Genomic DNA, 15,276 nt, shown 5'->3' on the forward strand with positions numbered 1-15,276 from the left:
TTATTAAATCACTGTTCTGGGGTCTGAAGTCCAAGATCAAAGTGTTGGCAGGGCTGGCTCTACCTAAGGCTTCTCTCCTTGGCTTGTAAATGTTCATATCCCTGTGTCTTCATATGATCCTGTGCATCACTGTGTCCCACTCTTCTCTTGTAAGGACAAGAGTCATATTGGATTAGGACCTGTACCTCCCCTACCCTCATTTTACCTCTTCAAAACCCTATGTCTAAATACAGTCATACTCTGAGGTTCTAGGGGGTTAGGATTCCAATATGTGAATTTGGAGAGACACAGTTTCATCTTATAACACCATTTTATCTCATTCTCTTAACACAAAATGCAGATATACTGGTTATAAGGCTGGGGGCGTGGCTTAAATGGTACAGTACCTGCCTTGTTAGTGTGAGGCCTGGTGTTCAAATCTCCAGTACTGCCAAAATAAAGCAAAAAAGTTTATCTATATACTGGCTATATAATTGGTTTTTTTTTTTTCTTTTGGTTGGCTTTTCAGGTTAAATTGGAACTTCTAAATAATTTTCCCTATGCCCCAGGTAGAATATTTAATGGCAAAAGTTGAGCTAGGACAGCTTAAAGAATAGGCATGCATTATATGCATGAATGGAAATATCACAATGAAATCCCTTTACACAATTAATATACACTAATAAAAAAAAGAAAAAAGAACCTAAAAGTAAAAAGAGCAGGAAGTGTGTCTCACGTTGCAGAGCACCTGCTTAGCAAGTGGGAAGTCCTGGATTCAAACTCCAATACCATAAGAAAAAAAAAAAGATAGCAGAATGACAAAAAGCTCTCTGAATTCTGAATTCAACCTCATCTGGTTAAGATATAGTCTATCCCACTGAGAGTACCCAAACTAGGATTGTGATTGTAGAGAGACAACAGGGAGAGAATAGTAGTGTAGAGGGAAAATTTAAACATGTACCATGAGAGCAAAACAAATTGGCGGAATGCAAGCACATCTATGCAGCCATGGAAGTGGGCTGCTCAGCTCCCCCTTCAAGAAAGAGGTCTGTAAAGCAGAATGTGGTGGTGCATGCCTGTAATCCTAGCTATTTAAGAGGTGGAGACTAGTGGATGGTGAGTTTGAAGCCAGCCCACGCAAAGTTAGCAACACTATCTAAAAAACAAAATACAAATAAAAGTGCTGGGGGCATAGCTCAAGTGGTAGAGCATTTGCCTAGCAAGTGGAAGGCCCTGGGTTCAATCCCAGGAAGGAAGTAAGGAAGGAAGGAAAGGAGGGAGGGAGGGAAGGTGGGAGAAAGAAAGGGAGGGAGGGAGGGAGAGGAGGGGAGGGGAGGAAAGAAAGGGAGGGAAGGAGAGGAGGGCAGGGGAGAAGGAAGGGGGTCTGTGGTGAGGACCAGCTGACGGACAGCCTCCCCTGGTGCAACTGGGGACCCACACCTCCCTCCCTGGGCAATTTCTCCCCATCATTGCCAACACCGCTTATTTCAGGTGGGGTGTGTTTTAAATGACGGTCATCCTGATGGGTTTAGGGGAACTGATCTCTGAATTCTTGCGCAACCCATTTTTTCGAACTTGTCACATGTTTTCTGCAAATGTGAAAGCACTAGTTTTAATTTTATTTGTGTCCATTTCTGGTGAAGGACAGCCTGCCTGGAAAGGCACAACAGGCCATGGTAGCACGAGTCCTGGGTCCTAGCCCAGCTCTGTCACTGTGAGAACCTAAACAAGGAAGACTTTCTCCAGCCCTGCTTCCTTGTCTGCGGAGGGAAGCCAGACGTTAATCAGCCAAGCTTCAGCCCTTCCTTCAACTGGAACTCAGGCCTAGATATATTATATATTGAGTGGAGCTCTTTTCTTCCCTCCTCTTCTCTCATTTTCTTTGATGTTTTCTTTTCTTTCCTTTTAACCCATTTTTCTACCCCTGGCCTGGGATACATGCTCTAGAGGTCCGGATCCTTGAATTTAGGAAACCATCGAGAGGAGAGACCTCCAGGTCCTAGAGAGAGCAGATCGACAGTCGCCAGGCGCATTTCCGGCCTTTGTTGTAGCCGCGACGGTGGCCGGCAGGGGTCAGTGTGGGACGATTCGTCCGCAGTGGGCGCTGATGGTGCAGTGTCTAAGGACTTCCAATGCGTCTGCACGCTGTCTCCGTCCTCCTGTCCCTCCACTTTGGGCCTCGCCCTCCCTTTGTTTCCCCAGCTGGCCAGGAAAGTTAAAGGGCTCAGTGTTGGTCACCTGTTTTCAAATGGCCTTGAACCCCACTATTTGCAAAGTCCATGCTGCTGTCCGGGGTACCCCCTTTTGAAAACGACCTTGTAGAACTATAAAATGAACTTTTAAAAAAATTGTTGTGCTGGGTGAGGATAGTTTGTGGCATTTACAAAAGTTCTTACAATTTATCAAATATATCATGCTTGAATTCACCCCTTCCCCTGCTCTCCTTTATCTCCCCCTCCTCCATTACTAGAATAGTTTCAACAGGTCTTGTTTTTCTGTTTACATACATGTGTTCACAGTATTTGTGCCATATTCACCCTCCCACACCCTTTCCCCACATCATTCCCTTTCCCGCAGTTCTCGGATTTTGTAAAAAAAAAAAAAGCAGAAAAAAAATGACATTTTTGTTTCTTTAAGATAGCTACCCAGGGAGTTTTATGTATTATAACCCAAATTGGTTCGTCTCCTTTATTTTTCTTCTTTCTACCTTAGTCCCCTTCTTGTGATTTCAACAGGTTTAAAAATTCTATATTCATTCTTGTATAAAGAGTACATCAACCATATTCACCTTCTTAACTTTGTTCTTTTACCCTCCTCTTCTCCTATGTGACCTCCTCTTAGCATGACCTGTTTTTCATAATATTGCTGTAATTATATTCAGTGTATATTCCACATATGAGGGAGAACATGCAGCTTTTGGCTTTCTGAACGTGGCTAACTTCCCTTAAGATGGTATTCGCCAGTTCCATCCATGTCCCTGCCAACAACAAAATTTCATTCTTCGTTATGGCTGAATAAAATTTCATTGTATACAAATGGAATTTTCTTAATCCATTCTTCAGTGGTGGGGCATCTCGACTGTCTCCATAGCTTAGCTATTGTGAATAGTGCTGCAATAAATATGGGTGTGCAGGGCCCTTTATTGTAACCTAGTTTCAATATAAAATGAACTCTTAATGGCTTGCAGTTTTCATTTTTCTTCAGTGTGCACCTACTAACCCCACTTTAAGGTTGGGAATAGAGAAAATAAAGTTAGACAAAATGGGGTGCTTTTGCAAGAGTGCTGGCATGTGTTCTTATTGTACTCCAGATATCATAAGAGATGCAGGTGAAGGTGGCTGCCACAGGGATCAGAAGAGGTTTCTGCAAAGCACAGGGGTAAGAATTGGATCTGCAGACATATCCAAGTAGAGCATTAAAGACTGGAGAACATGTGACCTCAAATGCTTGCTCTAGAGATTGTTAAATTCCTTCTACTAAAAGTAGCCAAGCCATCTTAAAAAATAAAAATGCCTTTGGGTGTGTTTTCTAGAGATAATATAGAATGAGAGCTGACTCCCATTTATTGGCCAATTTGCTTAACCTATCTGACTCACAAATCCCTTGTTTCTAGAGAAAGGATGATAATAGTACTTTTCATAAAGAGGAATGAATGATGTTAATACATGTAAAATACCACCATGTTGTGTGTGGCAGATAGTACAAAGAAGTGGTAGTGTTATCAGTATTGTGACTATTAATAGACATGTCACACACACACACACACACACACACACACTGTCCCCATCATGACACCTTTTGTGTATAGTAGGCAATGTGGAAAGCAGAAAAGGAATGAAGCCGGACATCGGTGTCTCACACCTGTAATCCTAGCTACTCAGGAGGCAGAGATGAGGAGGATTGCAGTTCAAGCAAGACCAGCCTAGGCAAATAGTTTGCAAGACCCTATCTTGAAAAAACCCATCACAAAAAAGGGCTGGTGCTGTCACTCAAGGTGACAAACCCCAGAACAAAAAAAAAAGAAGAAAAGGAATGAATTCCAGAAGGTGATAAGAAAGATGAGTGTAGAAAGTTGACATTAACCTATTCAACCCCCCCCAAATCTGAATGGATTTATCTTCTTGTATTATACCTATCACGTCTTACAGCTTTTTATCTCAGTGGAAGCAAGCACGATGATACTTTTTTTTTAAAGCTAAATATATTTTTGCAATCCTAGCTACTCAGGATAGGGAAGGTTGGTGGATTAAAGCCAGCCAGGGCAAACAGTTCTGAGACCCCATCTCCAAAATGACCAGAGCAAAATAGATAAGAGGTACAGCTCAGAGGTAGACCACCTGCTTTGCAAGCATGAAACCCTGTGGTCAAGCCACAGTCCCAATAAAAAAAAAAAAAAGGCCACGTGTATAATCATATATGTTTGGACTTTAATCTTCTGACATTTTGCTGTTGTAAAATTATTTTTCTTAATTCCACCCACATTTATTGGCTTCTTGGTAATGTGTTGAGACATAACACTTTTCATCATTCTGCATGGAAATCTTTCTAAAATGTATGACACTTTTCTGTGTGCGTATGATTTAACTCTTTTTTATTAATTCAATCAACATTGCACAATGAGGTCTCATAACCTCATGGACTGTTCTCCCTGTACATTTCTTCAAAAAAAAAAGTAAAGTAAATCCTCATATGTTCAGAGAATTTGCCCAAGTAAAAACAAATCCTGGAGCACAAAGTATAGCTCAATGCTTAGGATGGGTGAGACCTTGTGTTCAACCCCCAGTCCCATCAAAAGGAAGAGTCGGGGGAAGAGGAGGAGGACAAAAGGAGGAGGAGGAGGAAGAAGAACAAGAAGAAGAAGAACAAGAAGAAGAAAAGAATCCTTCTATGTCAGTTCTTATAAGTTTCTGAAGTTTTTTACTGAAAATTATATATGAGTGACTCGAGAAGTCTAAATTTACATAAAAGGTCATCCTTGGAAAACTCTTCTCATAAGCCATTTTTAAAACATGGTTGAAAACAAATGTTTACTTTGTAACATTCAAAAAGGAACTTGCAGCATGTTTAAAAATAAAAATAAATTCTATCCTTTTCTTGGACTTCAGACCTTATGTCTCAAGCCTCATTACAGACTGTCTTGGTATTTCTCGCCCATTAAACATAGTTAAAGAGTGAAGTAATTTACACATAGTCGTTTTCCAATTTCCTTTTGACCAAAATTTATAAAGCATTCAGTCCATGGATCTGTCTGCACTATCTGTCTTGCTTCTGGTCTCACTCAGAACAGTAAAATGCACTCTTCATGGGAGCAGGCTTATAATCACTGTCTCTTCTCAACCACATGGTTTGCTGCTGGAAAGGTGGGGACTGTGTCTTTGCCTGTTTCGGCTGCTATGACAAAATGCCTGATACTGGGTAACTTACAAAGAGCAGAGATTTGGCTCACAGCTCAGGAAGCTGGGAAGCTCATGCACAGCCACCAGCTGACAGGTTCCTCAGTCCTGCGTCACAACAGAGTAGAGAGCAGAAGAGCAAGAGAGAGTGAGATCAAGACAGGGTCCACACTTCTTTTTAGGTCCCACCTCCCAATACTCTTGCATTGGGGTTAAAGTTCCAACACATGAACTTTGGGGAAGGCTCTTTCAAGCCATTGGTGATTAGAAACAAAGGTCATGTCAATGCTGAGTGATCTTTCAGGGAAGTTCACCTCCAAGGGCTCCTTCTGGGATAGAACATTGCCCAGTAACCGGAAACATTATGTCGTAAATGATCTCTCCTTTCAGTAGCCAGTTACTAGTGTCTATTTTTTTTAGTAACTTTTTTGGCAGCATTGGGGTTTGAACTCAGGGCCCCACTCTTGCTAGGCAAGCACTCTACCACTTGATCCACTCCACCAGCTCTAAAATCACATTTTTTTTTGTGGTACTGGGGGGGATGTTGAACTCAGGGCCTCACAGTTGCTAGGCAGGCGCTGTACCACTTGAGCCACCCTCCCAGCCACTAGTGTCTATTTTTAAATGGGAATATCTTTAAAATTCCCCATCTCATTGAAGATTTGATGAAAAGGGACAGATAAAAGTAGAGTACTATGTAAACTATAAATATTAACAGTAGTCACAAAGTATGAAGCACCAACTGGGAACCAGGGATAGTACTGGAAGCCTTATTACCATGATGTTATCATTTTTCAAAACTGAGACCAACTCTGAGAGGTTATAATGTGGTGTCAAAGACTCCAAGGAGAATACTGATGCTCAGAGAGCTGCCAAAGCCCTACAGCTCAAAGTGGTAGAGCCAGGTGACTTTGGCCTCAAAACCCAGGATCTTGTCACTAAAATACTTCCCCAGATCTAAGTTACTAATCTCTCTCTATCCATATAAGAGCAGGGTTTAAATTTCATAAGCAACAATGGGTTGGGTGACAGGAGTAAATTCAGCATAGCTGGCTTAAATACCCAACCCTGCACAACCTTGCATTTTCATAACAGGTCTAGAAAAACTTGTGTGTGCTATACATTTTGGACAATTGGGCTGTATCACATCAAAGAGGAAAATTAAAATGTTCAAGAGAAGAGAGAATACCAGTGGCCCTCCATACCCATGGGTTCTGCACCTGAGATTCAACCACCACAGATTGAAAATAATTAGGAAAAAAAACAAATTCATATAAACTTTGTTCTGTGCCTATTCCCTGAATGATACAGTATTACAACTGTATTATAACAGAGTGCTTACATTGTGCTAGGTAATTTCAAGATGATTTAAAGTTTACTGGAGGGTGTGCACAGATTATATGCAAATATTATGCCATGTTATATAAAGGACTGCAGTACCCATAGATTTCCATATTACAGAGGTCCTGGAACCAATTCCCTGCAGATTCTGAGGGACAACTGTAGTTAAATAAACTGTAGTTAGAGTAAACTGCATTTATTCTTTCCCGGAGTTCTATCTTCCTCATTTTCTCAAGTAGATACACAAATGACAAATAATATAAGGACTTAATTATTGTTTGGAAAACAGCCAAGCAACAATAGAACAAAACAAAGCAAAAATTTAAAGAATACAGAAAAGTCCACTTCAATAGGAGCTACAATGAATTCTTTAGATTTTTAGAAAAATTTCATTTGTAACCTGGGCACAGTCATGTATTTGATTCTTTAGAAAAATACTAGCTGGGCTCAGTGGCTGAAGTCTATAATCTTATAGCTACTTGGGAAGCAGAAATCAAGAGGATCATGTTCGAGGCCAGGCTCAGCAAAAAAAATCCACAAGACCCCATCTCAACCACTGGCTGAGCATGATGGTGTGTGCCTGTCATTCCAGGTACATGGAAAGCATAAATAGTCCAGACCAGTCCTGGGGAATAAAGTGAGACACTATCTAAAAAAAAAAAATCAAAGAAAAAAGGGCTAGAGATGTAGCTCAAGTGGCAGAGCACCTGCCTAGCAGGCATGAGGCCCTGAGTTCAACTGCCAGTACACAAAAAGGAAGGAAGGAAGGGGGAGGGGAGGAGGGCAGGGAGGGGGGAGGACTGGAGGGGCAGGGAGGCAGGGGGGAAGAGTGAAGGGAGGGAGAGGGAGGGAAGGAAGGAAGGAAGAAAAGAAGGAGGGAGGGAGGGTGGGAGGGAGGGAAGAAGGAAGGAAGGAAGGAAGGAAGGAAGGAAGGAAGGAAGGAAGGAAGGAAGGAAGGAAGGAAGGAAGGAAGGAAGGAAGGAAGGAAAAAAGAAGAACAACCCTGCTCTTTCCTCCTGTGACCTGGCTGCTCTCTCAGGATCTCCTTTCATCAGTGTATTGATCCATTTTTCCATTGCTATAACAAAATGCTTGAGGCTAGATAATTTGTTACTTTTAAGAGGTTTATGTAGCTCACAATTCTGGAGGTCCATGAGCATGGCACAGGCTTCTGCTCAGCGTTGCTGAGGGTATCACAGCAGGTAGCATCACCTATGATCACTTATGAGTGAGATAAGCTCTTTTATAACCCCAATGACCTAACCACCTTCCATGAGGCTCCACCTCTTAAAGTGTTCACCACCTCTTAATACGCCTCAGTGGGGATCAAGCTCCCAACACATGAAGCTTTTAGAGTCATACTCACATCATGTGCAAACCATAGCCATCAGCATCCAGGGAAGATCCTTCACTGCCCTCCAATGACGATATTCTGCCTCCAGATCTCATTGCTACCTTCTCTTGAGTACTACTCAATTAAGGAAGCTTATTCTTCAAAAAAAGCTTCCTGAAATAGAGTGCCATGGGGTAAAGAGTTTGGAACTATGCATATCTGAAAAGGCACTTTTTCGCTCCCCTCACAACTATTTTGTATCTTGGATATAAAATTCTAGTTTGGAGCTGGGGGCTGGTGGCTCAAGCCTGTAATCCTAGCTACTTGGGAGGCTGAGATCAGGAGGATTGAGATTTGAGGCTTGCCCAGGCAGATAGCATCTCCAAATTAACCAGAGCAAAACGGACCAGAGGTGTGGCTCAAGCCTGCTTTGTAAACTCAAAGCCTTGAGTTCAAACTCCAGTCCCACTAAACAAAAAAAAATTCTAGTTTGGAAATTCATTCTTTGGAATTTTGCCTTTTAAATCCCAGCAGCATTCTGAGGTTTAACCCTTTTTATGAGAGTTTTTATTTCTGGACATTTTTGTTCTAAAATTTTACATCAGTGAGTTCTGTTTTGTTTGTTTCTTTTTCAGGGGAGCATTCAATGGGTTATGCATATGTCCTTTATTTCTGAGGAATTTGCTTAAATTCCTTTTTGTTACTTACTTTTTGGGGGCTGGGTGCTGGGGACTGAACCCAAAACTTTGCATGTGCTAAGCACACAGTCTACCACTGAGCTATACTCCAACCTTCTTAAATTCCTTTTATGAATAATTTCCCCCACTTAATTTTCTCTGTCCTCTCTTTCTGAAATTCCTAAATTTCAGATGTCAACCTCCTGATGTTTCTCAGTTTTCATTCTTTCCCCCCCCCCCGTGTGTGCTCCCTCTTTTTCAGGGCCTCATGCTTGGTGCTCTACCACTTGAACCACACCTCCACATATTGTTGATCTCTTTGTCTTTTTGTTCTACTTGGTGGGATGTTTCCTTTTCTCTTTCTCTATTTTTTTTTGTTCCAGTACTGGATTTGAATTCAGGGCCTCACACTTACTAGCCAGGCACTCCACCACTTGAGCCACTCCTGCACCAGTGGGACGTTCCTTTTTTCCTCTTCTCTATTGAATTATTCACTCTTGCTCTATTTTCCATTTGCAAGACATTCCTTTTGTTTGCTGAGTGTTCCTTGTACATGGCATCCTGCAGTTTCTTCTCAGATCTCAAAGGACATGAACTGCGGTGGTTTTTGTTAAATGCTTCCTTCCTTGAAGTTTCATGGTTTCCTGGCTTTTCTCTCCTCCTGGCCTGCTGTTACATAAATGGCACAAAGATGGCCCCCATGTGGTTTTTTTCACAGCAGGCTGGGAACTTTAGCACAAAGTCCATCAGTCAGCACTGAACACAACTTGTCATGTATTCAGTTGCTTTAAATATTGCTAAATAAGGGTATTTTTAGCCATCCAGAGCCTGCCAGCTTCCCATACCCTGAAAAAGTGCATCTAACATCTGCCAGCCGTAGATAAGATAAACCCAAGGTCTATAAAGACCCCCAAACCTACACAAGTCTCTGTCAGAGTCTCTCCACCTTGCTGCTGAGTGACACCACCTAGACAGTTAAGCCCCTTCTCCCATGGCAGTTCCCTTGCCCTCTTCCCCTTCAGGATGGTGGCTAATGCCACAGGTGTTCCTGGGAAATAGCCCCTTTCCTATGCTCCTGTCCAAACTGTGCCCAATAAAGCTTGTTGTATGATTACTGCCACACTGTGCTTCTGTCTTTTCTGGGATCAGCCCCAAATCCCCAAATTCATCACACCTATTTGTAAGATGTGGACTTTGCTCAAGTATCTAGGCTGTCCACATGGGACTGTGGGTGGCTAAATGGAAAAACACTGGATGTGAGCAGGTTTTGCACACTGTGAGCTGCCCTGGGATAATCAGGTGGGAATTGAACTCCTGGTTGTCAGTATCTGCAAGTGTGTGTGTGTGTGTGTGTGTGTGTGTGATGGGGACTTGACTCAGGGTATCACATAGGCAAGTGTTCTACCACTTGAGCCATACCTCAAGCCATACCTCTTTGCTTTTAGTTTGTTTTTCAGATAGAGTGTTTTTCCTGAGCTGGCCTCTCAGACTGTGATCCTCCTACCTCTGCCTCCCCAGTAGCTGGGATTTCAGGCATGCACCCACATAGCAATTATCTATAAATGTTTTCCCTTGGTCAGTTCCTACCAAGGAAAATCCTCCAGTTTCCTTCCTAAGTGTTTGAGCCTGGGTGTCACTCTGGATGCCAATGGAGGAAATGAATTGACCTTTGGGAATCAAGATGGGAGGGGGGCAGCTGGGCTGTGCAACCACAGTGGGTCTGAGATCCCACACCCTCAAGCTGCTACGCAGACCCAGCTAGACAAGGCACACCAGGCACAGTGAAGGGTATGGTGACTATATGGAAAACAAGAGGATCTAATGAATATTCACCTCCTGATGCCGAGCTTCCCCACCACCTACCCAGATGTGTGCTTGTTTGTAGAACAGGAGACGGCAAATGTTTTTTTAATTAAGGACAAGACATTGACCATCATAGGCTTTACAGGCACATAGTCAATGTTGCAATAACTCAACTTTGCCATTGTATCCAAGAGCAATCATTGGTAACACATAAATGAAGGAACAGGACCATGTTCAAAAAAGTTGCTTATGGACGTTACGATTTGAATATCATTTTCACATGTCATGAGCAATTATTCTTGTAATATTTTTCAACTTCTTAAAGATATAAAATTCTCAGATCACTGGCTGTAAAATAACAGTAGTTCTGGGTACCAGTGATTCATGCCTATAATCCTAGTTACTCCAAAGGCAGAGACCAGGCAGATATCAGCCCGGGTAAATAGTTCAAAAGACACTATCTCGAAATTACTCAACACAAAAAAAAAGGGCTGCAACAGTGGCTTATGTGGTGGAGCATCTGCCTAACAGGTGTTGAGGCCCTGAGTTCAAAATCCAGTACTGCCAAAAAAGTTAACAAAGCAGGTTGTGGAAAAACTGAAACTAGATCCCTGTATATCACCCTATACCAACAGTAACTCAAAATGGATCAAGGATCTTAATATCAGACCACAAACTCTAAAGTTGATACAGGAAAGAGTAGGAAATACTCTGGAGTTAGTAGGTATAGGTAAGAACTTTCTCAACAAAACCCCAGCAGCACAGCAACTAAGAGATAGCATGGATAAATGGGACCTCATAAAACTAAAAAGCTTCTGTTCATCAAAAGAAATGGTCTCTAAACTGAAGAGAACACCCACAGAGTGGGAGAAAATATTTGCCAGCTACACATCAGACAAAGGACTGATAACCAGAATGTATAAGGAACTTAAAAAACTAAATTCTCCAAAAACTAATGAACAAATAAAGAAATGGGCAAGTGAACTAAACAGAACTTTCTCAAAAGAAGAAATTCAAATGGCCAAAAAAGATATGAAAAAATGCTCACCATCTCTAGCAATAAAGGAAATGCAAACTAAAACCACACTAAGATTCCACCTCACCCCTGTTAGAATAGCCATCATCAGCAATACCACCACCAACAGGTGTTGGCGAGGATGCAGGGAAAAAGGAACCCTCTTACACTGTTGGTGGGAATGTAGACTAGTACAACCACTCTGGAAAAAAATTTGGAGGCTACTTAAAAAGCTAAACATTGATCTACCATTTGATCCAGCAATACCACTCTTGGGGATATACCCAAAAGACTGTGACACAGGTTACTCTAGAGGCACCTGCACACCCATGTTTATTGCGGCACTATTCACAATAGCCAAGTTATGGAAACAGCCAAGATGCCCCACCACTGACGAATGGATTAAGAAAACAAGGGAGGGGTGAAGATAGGTAAGACACCTAAAAAACTAGATAGCATTTGTTGCCCTCGACGCAGAGAAACTAAAGCACATACTTTAAAGCAACTGAGGCCAATAGGAGAAGGAGACCAGGAACAAGAGAAAAGGTTAGATCAAAATGAATTAACATAGAAGGTAACACACACGCACAGGAAATTAATGTGAGTCCACTCCCTGTATAGCTATCCTTATCTCAACTAGCAAAAACGCTTGTTCCTTCCTATTATTGCTTATACTCTCTCTTCAACAAAATTAGAGATAAGTGCAAAATAGTGTCTGCCGGGTATCGAGGGGATGGGGGGAAGAGGGAGGGGGTGGGAGGGTTAGGGAGAGGGTGGGGGAATAGGGGAGAAATGACCCAAACATTGTATGCACATATGAATTAAATAAATAAATAAATAAAAATGTAAAAAGCAGGTTGTGAGCTGCACATGGCTCAGGGTGGGAAGTTTGCCACCACCTGTCCTGTATCATTATTGCGAAGACTTTATGCCTTTTGGGGTTTTTTAAATTTTATTTTATCGTTTAACATTTACTTACATGTGTGTACATTATTTGGGCCACCTCTCCCCTCCCCACCCCATGCCTTTTTATTGTGTTGTGTTGTGTTGTGTTGTGTTTTGATACAGGGTCTTGCTATATAGCCCATGCTGGCCTTAAACTTTCAGTCCTCCTGCATCTACCTCCTGGGTGCAGGGATTATAGGCATGCACCACCACACCTAGCTGCCACCACACCAACCTCCCATCACTACTTTTTGTCTGTAAGTTTAAGGGTTACTGGTTCATTTTCTTAGTGCAGCCTCCATGGTGTGCCGTTGAAATTTAGACACTCATAAGTTTGTCTTGGAATGGATAAAGGTGGTAACAGCAAATTCTGAGAGTTCCTGCCAAGTTCTACCCTGGTTATAACAAGTTGTCCATTGTCTCCTTTCCCTGCATTTTAACAAAGGTGATAAATGAATCCAGTGGGTAGAGAACCTGGGGAGGTGGAAGCTCTAACACGGAGGCCTCACTCCACATCCAAGTTGGAGCTCTGTTCTGGAGCACAAAAAACCATTTTCAACAGGCCAGTTCCTGTGTAGTGTCATTTTTCAAGTGATCCAAGAAAGAAATCCCACCCTTCTTAGTCACAGGAGCAGAACTGGAGTTTGGAATGGAAAAAGAGTTACTTCTGCCACTTGCAGCTGTGTGTTTATGGGCAAGTCAATGTTACTAGCTAAGCCTCAGTGTCCCTACATCTAAAGGGGAGATAATAGTCCTTACCAATTTGAATATTTGTAAATAAGGAATGATAGTGCATGCCTGTAATCCCAGCAGACACAGAGTCAGGAAATAGAGGTAGGAAGATTGTGAATTCATGGCCAACCAGTCTGGTCTATCTAGTGAGACCTTGTCAAAAAAAATAATTGAGAATTTGTGTGAATTAATAAAATAACATATAAAAGTTTCAGGACTGGAGAGATGTGGCTCAGTGATAGAACTCAGGCCTAGCATGTTTGATACCCTGAGTTTGATCCCTAGCACCACAAAATAAATAATTTTTAAGTCCCTGTGACATCAAAAGTGCTCAGCAAATGGCAGATATTATCAATTTCCTAGATGAAGAAACCCAGAGAAGTTTAAGTAGCCTACAAAGAGAACACAGTTCATTGAATCTGGAGTACAAATTTTTGGGGGACACTAGGGTTTGAACTCAGGGCTTCACACTTGCAAAGCAGGTGCTCTACCACTTGAGCCACACCTCCAGTTCATTTTGCTCTGTTTATTTTGAAGGTAGTGTCTCACAAATTATTTGCCCTCGAACCCAGCTGCCTTATTACTGCATTTGACATGCTAAGGTAGGGAAGGTGTCAGGGCTATGGGATATTAGAGGATAAAGTCCCACCCTCTCTGACCCTTCCCCACTACACCCCCAAATCCGGGTGACAGACCCTTCTCTCTCAAGGTGAGGCACCACAGCTTAGGCACAAGAGGGATTGGTAGGCTCCACCTTTTCCCCACTCTCCCTCTCCTCCCCAGTACCTCACCCCACCCTTACCACCTCCTGATGGCTCTCTTCGCCTGGGCAGGGCTGCTGTGCTTGAACAATTACAAAGATTCTTTGTAATGTGTTTACAGGAAGTAGGGCAAGAACTGGGGCCTGCCTGTACTTAACCACGCGGACCACCAGCCCTGTTTACAGAAGTAGAGAAGGAGCCAGCACAGATGACCTTGTTGCTGGGGTGGGGGGAGGGCAGGATTAAACACGTCACCAAAGTCCAGAGTCCTGTGTCTCTGCCTTCTTGTTTGAAGGCTGCACCACACAGAAGCAGTGTGGAGGAGCCTCTGAGCCCAGGGAGGCCTGTTTACTCTGGTGAGAGATGTTTGCACAGGGAGGGAGTTAGCTGAGGCCATCTGGCTGTTCTGTGGCTGAGCACAGAGCACTTGCAGGTCAAGCGTCCCCTGTGCCCCTGTGCTCTGGGTCCTGAAGGCCGATTTCTGTTCTTTGAGAGTGCATGTTGACAACTTGGGGAAATTTGTTAAAACCTGACAGTTTTTACATTTTTTTCCCATTTAATTCATACCTAAAACAAACAAATTAAATCTATATAGGAGGTTTACCCCAGTGTTTTCTTGCAAGTTGGTGAAATGGAGCAGTAGTCTGTCCTGAATGGTGACAGGGCTAGGGTGTAGCTCAGCAGTAAAGAATCTGCCTAACACTCCTGAGGACCTAGGTTCCATCCCCAGCTCTGAAAAGAAAAAATAGAATGGTGAAGTAGGTTGGGACTGTGGCTCAGTGGTAGAATATTTGCCCAGCATACATAAGACCCCAGGTTTGATCCCCAGCACCGCACACACACAAAGAACGGTGATGGATGACACATATAAAGTAATTTACAAAACATTGTCATATCTCCAACTTCATATGCTTCTTCTAACAGTTGGGTGGATAGCTATCACCAAAATGAATTGAGACTGAGTTCAAGTCACTTGCACAAAACCATATCACACAAGAGGCAGAGGCCAGGGAGTGACTTAGATTTTATGTCCTTTCTACTTTTTATCCTTCCTTCCCATTGGCTGTAAAGCAAGGCAAAGAGAGAGGTTGCTGTAATGCGTAACTACCTTGCAAGGGATGTGAGAGAGAGAGACACAGAGAGAGAGAGAGAGAGAGAAACCACTTTACTTCTAAGGGACATGGTAGAAGCCAGTCAGTGGACCAAAGCATCCATGGGTGTCACCAATGGGGCCACTTCCTGCATGGACCCTTATGTGGAAAGAGTGAGACCCAACCATGTGAGATCACGCATAACA

The 15,276-nt window shown here is 42.7% G+C and overlaps 1 long non-coding RNA gene across 3 annotated transcripts in view; it reads right to left on the reverse strand.

Annotated features, from left to right (window-relative positions):
- The window catches only part of LOC141423996 (uncharacterized), a 27,937-nt gene extending 13,783 nt beyond the window's left edge, over positions 1-14,154 (reverse strand). For 2 of the 3 annotated variants that reach the window (XR_012448780.1, XR_012448779.1), the window contains exon 1: positions 14,021-14,154. This is a non-coding gene — a long non-coding RNA (uncharacterized lncRNA). Of the gene's footprint in view, positions 1-386; positions 428-14,020 lie in introns of all 3 variants that reach the window. The other variant, XR_012448781.1, reaches the window with a different exon arrangement.
- Between the last annotated feature and the right edge of the window lie 1,122 nt (positions 14,155-15,276).

The sequence above is a fragment of the Castor canadensis genome, chromosome 6 (assembly GCF_047511655.1).
Source record: "Castor canadensis chromosome 6, mCasCan1.hap1v2, whole genome shotgun sequence".
Classification (NCBI taxonomy): Eukaryota; Metazoa; Chordata; class Mammalia; order Rodentia; family Castoridae; genus Castor; species Castor canadensis.